This window comes from Cryptotermes secundus, unplaced genomic scaffold (assembly GCF_002891405.2).
Source record: "Cryptotermes secundus unplaced genomic scaffold, Csec_1.0 scaffold668, whole genome shotgun sequence".
Classification (NCBI taxonomy): domain Eukaryota; kingdom Metazoa; phylum Arthropoda; class Insecta; order Blattodea; family Kalotermitidae; genus Cryptotermes; species Cryptotermes secundus.
Genome location: NW_019733844.1, coordinates 151,257 through 161,226, shown reverse-complemented (window position 1 = coordinate 161,226; position 9,970 = coordinate 151,257).

Below are 9,970 nucleotides of genomic sequence, written 5' to 3'. Positions count from 1 at the left end.
TTAATATTACGTGTGTATATGTGGTCTTATTTTATTGTTCTCCCCTGTTAACGTTAACTTTAATTTTTCTTGGAATTATTATTAATTTAATGCCATTATATATACTGTCTTATTTGTATTTTGTCTTTTAGTTATAAANCTACCGGTATTGGTGCGTGCCGTCAGTCCCAACTCAGCCAGCGAGTTCGGCCTCTACTGGCTCAGCGGTATCTCGATGCTTCCCCCATCTACCAGAGGCGTTAGAGTCTACTGTTTGTTGGGAAATGTCCCGAATTTGGCTCAGAGGTCCCCTTGAGACATGAGGTTCTTTTACGTGCCGTAAAGCTACGACAGGGGACCCACGGCTTAAAGTCCCTCACGGAGGACTTGTTCCCTGAATTTGTCCGCCCTTAAAAATTCCACGACCTCCGCCGGGTTTGAACCCGAGTACCTTAAGTCATGATGTAGGAACGTTACCCCTAGACTACGGAGGCCGCTATTTTGTTTGCTTGCTTACTTTTCTGAATTAATATGTTTTTCTTCCAGTGCTTGCCTGTAATTTGTCTCTGACTTTATAATGTGTTTGTCTATAATGTAATTACCTGTATCTACACTGTGCTCTGTCTGTAATTGGCCTTCTGACTGTTGACTCGGCACATAAATAATATAGAATTGAATGAAATTAATATACAATTTTTTCCCCTCAAAATTCCACCAACGCAATGAGCCTTATTCATAGAACATGTTCAATTTATGTTGATCACTCAGCCTGTTTTCCACTCTTAACTGCCATCTCTTGCTGATGCTATGAACATTTCTTTAGTGTATGTGTTTGCCTTCCGGTTTAATTGGCCGAACTAAACTGCAGAGTCTTCTTTTGTTAAATTTTGTTAAACAATTCTCTTTTTTTAAGAAAAGCGTGTAACCGTCGTACAAGTCTCCATGTTGACCCCTTGACATGCCTAACTGGTTATGTAAAGTAAACGTCACCGTGGAATGATTCCCACCAATCATGGTTCGCTTATGCACTCACTGTCCTCACTGTGTTGCATTGTTTCCTTAGTGTGCACATGGCAACCGACACGTCACGCAAAGGTACGCAAGTTAATGGTTCCCTCTGATTGGCTGGCAAAGTAATAGCAAAGCACGCCCCTTTTCACGAAAACGAAAATAATTATAACCAAGCCACCACCTCCACCATACACGCAGCCTGACACATAATGGTGTGTTTAGAACACAAACACTCAGAATGTACCCTGTTTGCTTTCTCTTCTGCATGGAATCGAATGACAAAAAAAAAAAAAAACTTCGCAGCCATGCTAATCCACTTTCATTGTTAGCACCTTAAAGGAATTCTGACCAAATAACCCTTCAAATATGAAATGCTCCTCGGTCGAATTCATGCTACATTCCTTCAGCAGTGATATTTATTTCCAGAGTCCAGAAAGGATTTGTCCTCATAAGACTCGAAGTTTCATGGTATGCATTATAAAAACCTATAATTTTATCCTATAATGAACTAATTTAATCTATTTTACACTTTCACTATCTGCTCCACCTCCTACTCCCCCGGGCTACTACCGTAACGTGGTGCGGAGGCCTGCGTTCCCTGACCGGCTGCAGAGCTATGCTAGCGGGAGCTTCAACTCCTGGTAGTGACACCCTTGCTAGACAGGTCGAAGGGTAGGGGCCAGACAACATTTCGCTGCTGATCATACAGGTTAGGGATTTGACGTGAGGCTAACAACGTCGCCTCGCAAAACAAGCAACCTAATGATGGTCTCCAGACGAGAGACGAATGGGCGTGTGATGCGAAGGTAGCCAAGATTCTTGGACGTCCGTACAGTCAAGAATTGTGTAGTAACATTACCCTCTCACATACATTTATATTTCTCATGTGGTCTTTTCCCATGATCAACCCATGCTCTGTACGCACGTCTTGTTTAGCCCATGTCAAGCGGAACTTATGTTGTAACCTTACTAATTTTGTCCTATTTACTTGCTCACATTAAAAATAAGTCTAGGCCTACAAATAAGGAGCACAGACTGTCAAGGTCGTCCAGATATAATAAAGCATTTTCTGGTGATCAGCCGCGTTGGTATGATCTAAAAACCCGATGTCATCAGTACGTGATGGTGGAGACAGGGAAGTCCCAAAACATTGAAGTCATTCCCGTAGTCTCCACCGAACCCAGTTCCTGTCAGACTGCCTGACTTTTCTCGAGAAGTTTCATGTTACTTCATTACTCTTGGGTCCAACTTATCTCCTTTGAAGCGCCCTCAACTTGTGTTCCTTTTACAGATTGACACGCTGACAATGCATCTCGGGATTTCAGGCAGCTCTCACCGCGACTAGGTCGGAATGAGAACACAAGTCTGCATCCAAACAGCCACCGCGTAGTTCCCGGCTTGGGCACTATTTCAAAGAGACAAAAAGTATTCAAACTCGGATTAAAATTCCTTAAACATCTCGACATTTGTAGGACCGATTTGACAGGAACAGTTTCGCAGTGTCAGGAGATACACGGAACCGCTTCGGGAAGCGTAAAATGAGAAGTGAAATGATTCGCGCCTGCAAAATACACAGATCGTGTTACTTAGAAATTTAAATTTCCACAACTGCAAACATGGGGAACAGAGGTAACATAGTTGGTTGAGGCACTAAGCTACTAGCCGGAAGGCCACAAGTTCTATTCCTGATGAGATGGATTTTTCAATTGACCTAATCCTTACAGTAGCATTATGGCCCTGGGATAGACTCAGCCTCTAAGAGAAATTAGTACCAGGAATCTTCCTGGGTGGTAAAGAGCGGCCGACGCATAAGACTGACAACCTCACCGTCATCTGTGAGCCGACTGTCTAGAAATGCGGGAGTCTCGACGCCTCACAACCCTATGGGCCTCCACGGCCTGTTACAGGGATAGCCTTAGCTCTCTGCAACTGTAAATATTCGTGCAAGAGGAAATATGCACTTCTTACGAAGATAAGAGTTGTAACCTCGGACTTTATTGATGGAGCAGGCCGCTCTCCCTTCCCTGTCTAACTCATGTCAGAAAAAACATTTGTTCCTGTCGCCTCAGATATTACAGAACAGGTATAAACCGCTTCGGTTCCGCTACATTTCACCTTCTTTTGACGTATGTAAAGAATATCCGGCCGGTCACGGTAGCCGAGCGGTCTAAGGCATGCACTGTCTTCGCTCGCTTGGAAACCGGGATCGTGGATTCGAATCCCACTCAGGGCATGGATGTTTGTGTGAGTTTTCCTGTGTTTGTGTATAGGTAGAGGCCTTGCGACGAGCTGATCACTCGCCCAAGGAGTCCTACAGAATGTGTAAGATCTAGTAAACCGAAGTGAACGGAGAGTTTCATGGGGGTATGCCCAGGCCCACTGGGGCTGTAGTGCCAAGGAACCTTGCATTGCAAGTTAAAATACTACTGTCGATTTTTAGACCTACCAAAGAAAATTGAGTACTTTTAATATCTTGATCATAACACAAATCTTAACAATTTCAATGTCTGTAAAATAAGAATTAGCAACATTCGCAAATAATGATTTCCATAGCGTAGATTTTAGTACCACAAATCTCAATTTTGCATTCATGTTTTCATGATACACTGCCTGATTAAAAAAATACGATTATTTTGAACTGTTGAAGAAAAGTTCTATAGCCTGTCACGGTAGCTTAGCGGTCTACGGCATGTACTGACTTCGTTCGCTCGGGAGCCGGAAACGTGGGTTGGAATCCCACAGAGGGCATGGATGTTTGGTATGTGTATGTATTTATCCTGTGTTTGTGTTATCCTGTGTATAGGTAGAGGCCCTGTGACGAACTGATCACTCGTCCGAGGAGTCCTACCCCATGTAAAGTGATCAAAATGAAAAAGAAACGCAACCTCGACCCCGGAAGGAAGAATAGGAACGGATTAAGTAGGTAAGCAAGAAAGGTGCTATATATTTCTTTTATTTAATCAGAGGAAAGCAAGAAAAAATTGCGAGAACGAAAGCATCAACTGCGAGTTGGCTCCTTTGAGGGAGGAGACATCAATGCGTGTATAAGACAGGAACGGAGATTATGCTACCATTCACTGAATTACTGGTTGCGGCAGTATTTGCCTATACTGATCAGAAGCTCTGACTCGGCAGCTGCCTAACAAGAGAGTTGCAGCGAAGCCATATTGGAAGAAAACTGTCAGAGAATAAAATATATCTTACTTCCTGTGTAAAATATTTTACCATCAATTGGAAAGAGTGGGACAAAATATATTTGGTGCAAAACTTAATCAGTACAGCCTATACCAAAAGCAAAGGGGTAGAGTAGGAAGGTAAAGTTGTCTATGCTTAACTAATTAGGCACTATGCCATGAAGGCGTATGGGGGAGTGGATGTACAGATCCTCATTATTCTTGACCTCGGTACTAGCTAGATGTGAGTGGTCAGCTTCACCCACCGGCCGCTATACCCGCGCGGAAAAGCCCCCGGTACCCACTGGGTAGGAGGTTGGATGGAACCCAGAGTCGGTCTGGACGACGTGGAGGAGAAAAAATTCTTGTCCCTACTGGGGTTTGAACTCCGACTCCTCTGTCGTCCAGCACAATGGGGGAAAATGAAAGATGTAGAGGCCGATTCTGAATACGAACCCTGCAGTCTGAGTAGCTTAATGAAAGTAATACATGAAACTAGCGTTTGTTATGCAAAGAATTCTACATTCGGAAATCAGTGGACTACTTACCTGGGGCGCGATGCTGCTGTTGCCTTAGCTTGTTAGTTTCCCACACGTGACAGGCCCCGCCATGGGAACCTCGTACACACTCCTGGAAAAGGAAAAACTGTAAATGATTCTCAGTTTGCTTTTAAAAGATATACCGCGCTTGTTCCACCCTGAACGTGTCCACACTCCAGCGCGCGACGGTCGCACCCCGAACAATGTTCAGCGGGACGCACTTCCTCAGTCCAACTACGGCAGGAGACATGTTTAACAGCTCCTCGTTAACTGCAGATGCTGTTTGTTTATAGATACGTGTACAGTTGAAGTAAGTTATAATTACGCTAAAACCAGGTTTTGTGACACAATTTATTTCGTGGTATGACTTTCTGAATTCACCCAAAACATTGTTCCACAGCTAGTTCTAATGAGTCTCCATAGACAAAAAAAAAACAAACAGAAACAAACTCTGTGGCTTGAGTCCGCAAACGAACTGTACCGACCGAGCGACCGCCGCTTGTCGGCGAAGTTAGTGCCAACTTTAGCAGATAGAGAGTGTCGCGTGGTCAGCGCAGCGAAACCTCACGGCCGTTAATTTCTGTTTCATAGACCGGAGCAGCTACTTTTCCATTCAAATATCCCTTCAATTATCCTCACGAGGCTGAGTGGACCCCGTTCCAGACCCACTACTTCTCAGAAAATCCGGTAGCGCCGGGAATTGAACCCGGTATATCTGGAGATGTAGCCAGGAACTCTGACCACTAGTTCATAGAGGCTCCATTATGTAGCTGTTACACAGGCCTACCTAACTTCTTCGAGAACTTAGGCTGTTGTACAATGGAATAGGGTATGCCGTGAGGCCGGGTGGATTTACCCTTTGTGCTTGTAGGCAGTCAAAATGCAGAACATGAACCTGATACGTGCTAAGGGCACTACAACAGTGTGAGGGTAACACTAAGAGATGAATTTAGCTTCGTGCGTCCGATCTGCATAGATTACGAATTAAAATAACCGAGTTACCGTCGGATAAAAAAAATCATTTTATTAATGAATTCACAATGTGTTTCGGCCGAGATGGGCCATCATCAGGTGATTCTTGAAGAGTACACAATACATATAAACAACAAGGATAGTATAACTTTTTGTTAGTTAAAATTGAGTCGGATGCAACTTAATGATGTATATATATTTTCTTTTCACTTGCTCTACAGCTCCCTTGGGTCCAGGCCTCTGATTTTCAGTTTCATTATCATTTGACAGACGGTAGGACTCCTTGGACAAGTAATCAGCTCGTCGCAAGGCCTCTACCTGTACACAAACACAGAAAAACGCACACAAACGTCCATGCCCTGAGTGGGAGTCGAACCTAAGATCCCGGCTTCCGAGCGAGCGAAGAGAGTGCATGCCTTAGACTGCTCGGTTACCGTGACCGGCAAACATAAAAATTAGAATTTTAAAAAGTGAACTGAAACAACACAAGGAGAAGATCCCTGTAAAATGTGACCCATGGATTCCCTGAAGTTGGCCTGATGGGGTCAGATCTACCGGTGCTTTTGATTGCGCTCCAGGAGCGTCTCTGTTTATTTTCTTTGTGGGGGTTCCTTAACATCGTATTATTAGTACCATTAATTAACACTGAGCCGGTTACGGTGGCGAACGGTGTAAGGCTTGCTTGGAAGCTGGGACCGTGGGTTCCAATCCCACACATGGCATGGATGTTTGGTACATATGTGTTTACTCTGTGTTTGTGTTGTCCTGTGTTTAGGTAGAGGTATTGCGACGGCTGATCACTCGTCCAAGGAGTCCTACCGCCTGTAAAATGATAATGAAACTGAAAATCAGAGGCCTGGGTCCAAGGGGGCTGTAGAGCAAGCGGAAAAAAATGAATAAGTCAATAATTGTTAAGGGTGAACTGGAAAAGACTGGGTATGACCCGATCACGACATAAGTGTTGTTTTAAGCTACTATTGTATTAAACCAATTTATTTTTAACTGAAACACGGCTTGTGAGAGAGAAAGACACAGGGAGAAACGAAACAGCATAAGTGCCAGATTCTGCTTCGCTACGGCACTAATATTTAACTGAAACATGGCTTGTGAGAGAGAAGGACACAGGGAGAAATGAAAGAGCGTAAGTGCCAGTTTCTGCTTCCCTACGGCAGCAGTATTTAATAGACAAGTTGCAATATTCAGAAAGAAGACGCAGGCTGCAACAGAAGTAACACATTCTCTGAAGACATCAGAATTATCTTTAACACTGGAGGTGGCATGAGGAAGGGAGAGAAGAGGAAAGAGACAACTAGGAAGATGAGGACGTAGTTTGGTGGATAATATTAAAATGTATCTCAGAGAGATAAGATGGAATAGTATGGACTTGATCTGGCTCAGGATAGGGACCAGTGGAGTGCTCTTGTGAACACGGTAATGAGTCTTAGGGTTCCGTAAAATGTTGGGAAGTTCTTGAGTAGCTGTACAATTGGCGGCTTCTCAAGAAGGGCTCAGCTCCATGAGTGATGATGACAGGACGTGTCATGTGGGCAGTGTTCAGGGAGACATCGCCCCAAAATAACGTAGAGGCAAGAGAGACGGACCTACAGGAAGGGACATATTCGTAAACACAGTTTAACTGCTAACCTCAATCACTGGACCAAAGGTTAGCTCCTTCTAAGGGACCCAACTGAGTAGATGTTTTCCCCCTTCCTTACCTGAGAAAGGAATCAGATTCAGTTTCCGAAACGTTGTGTTTTCTAGTTTCTAGAATACCCGACAATGGATAAAGTCCAAAAACCCAGCATTTCTGACAATCGTCCAAACCTTTTAGAATTTATTAATAAGGATTTCCGTTATGGGCTGTCCCGACGTGACGGGAGGACCATTGAGCGTACCAAATTACACTCTATTATAGACTTATGTAAATCAAGTATGTAACAAACAACAAAAACAAACTCCGTGGCCTATAGTCCTCAAGCAAACTATACCGACCGAGCGACTGCCGCTTTCCGGCGAAGTTAATGCCAACTTTTAAGGATAGAGGGTATCACGTGGTGAGCGCAATGGCTCCCCACGGCCGTTAATCTCGGTTTTCTAGACCGGAGCCGCTACTTCTTTGAAATAGCTCAATTATCCTCACGAGGCTGAGTGTACCCCGTTTGAGACTCACTACTTCTCAGAAAATCTGGTAGCACCGAGAATCGAACCTGGGACCTCAGGATCTGTAGCCAGGAACTGTGACCAATAGACCACAGATGCGGTCGCCAAGTATATAACATGTGCAATAAATGTTAGGCCTTGAGTTGGTGTGCGTCTTTCTCAGAAGAGGAGACTGTGAAGAAGACGTACAGAAGGACAGGACTGATTCAGCGATATGCGCAGACACGAACCGTGTCCGAAAGCCAATCATGGCAGACACCACACCCCAAGTAAATTTACCTCGACAGCTTAACGAACACCAAGAGCGGTCAACGCGTACCTGAGTCGAACAAATGTTACCAGAACCACTGCAGCGGTGTTAAATGTCACTAAGTACGTAGACTTACATTTTAATATTATGGAGCACTCACTCACTCACTCATGGAGCTGAGCCCTTCTTGAGAAGCTGTCAACTCTGCAGCTACTCAAGATTTTCAGAGTATTTTATGGTGTTAAATGTCACTAAGTACGTAGACTTACATTTTAATATTATGGAGCACTCACTCACTCACTCATGGAGCTGAGCCCTTCTTGAGAAGCTGTCAACTCTGCAGCTACTCAAGATTTTCAGAGTATTTTATGGAACCAGAAGGTTCATTACCGTGTTCATAAGAGCCCTCCATTGGTCCCTATCCTGAGTCAGATCAATCCAATCCATACCATCCAATCCTATCTCTCTAAGATCCATTTTAATATTGTCCACCCACTTACGCCTTGGTAGTAGCGGTCTCTTTCCTTCTGGATTTCCCACCAGGTTCCTACATGCATTTCTCGTCTCCCATTCGTGCTACATGCCGTGCCCACCTCATCCTCCTTGACTTGATCATTCTAATTGTACATGGAGAAGAATACAAGTTAATATTATGGAGCAGGAAGAATTAATTCTCAGGCTTGGCTGCCATTGCGATGAGAACTCATTTGTTGGTTAATCAATTGTGTGGTTACTGTATAGTGTTGAGGTGATGCAGTACAGACTGGGATAATGAGGAAAACATGGGAAACTTCTATAGCGACTGGAGTTCCAGTCTGACATATACGGCTCTGTGAGGCATGAACCTCTCATTGGTGATTGGCGAGGTAACATAAAACATTTTAAATAGAAAAGAACTGCAAGGGCTCAGGAGAACTTCTTGTGCCACATCTGAACAGGAGTTATGTATAACGGAACTGACACAACATTGTTGTTATTATTATCGTCCCGATAATATGATTGGATTTGTCAATTGACCTAATCCTTCCAGCCGCATTATGAGCCTGTGGTCTACTCAGCCTCTAACAGAAATAAGTACCAGGAATCTTCCTGGGGGTAAAGGGCGGCCGGCGCTTAAAACTAACAACATCAACGCACTTTTTGTGACCTGTCTGCCTGGAAAATGTGAGAGCTTCGACGTCTCACAACCCTTTGGGGCTGCACGGCCTGTTACATGGAAAGCTTTACCTGTTTCATTATTATCGTCCCTCTGCTAGATGTGCAGCAGCTGCTAATGCTGTCTGCAGGGACGTTGACGTGTTCGGAGCCAGGAATGTTCTCCTCAATCGTTTTTATATGGTATAATTGTTATTATTATTATTTGTATGTACATCAACTAGAATTGACTTATGATTATTATTATTTCTAAATATTTATACTTTACATATACTTGGAGAAGATCAGTTTGGATTTAGAAGAGGAAAAGGAACCAGGGATGCAATTGGGATGATGAGAATTATAGAGGAACGAACTTTGGAGATAGATGAAGAACTGTGTGTTTGCTTCATAGACTGGCAGAAGGCATTTGACCGTGTAAACTGGACCAAATTAATGCAGATCCTAAAGGAAACAGATATCGATTGGCGTGAAAGAAGATTGATCAGCAAATTGTACATGGATCAGAAAGTTAGAGTACGACTGGACAGAGGGGAGACAAGAAGTGTGCAGATTGGAAGAAGAGTTCGACAAGGATGCTGTTTATCACCAATTCTGTTCAACTTGTACAGCGAATGCCTTACCAAGGAAGCTCTGGATGGGCTCGGAGACTTCAAAGTAGGAGGGCAAATTATTCAAACTGTGAAATATGCAGATGACCTTGTGTTAATGGCTAAGGAAGAAACTGTGCT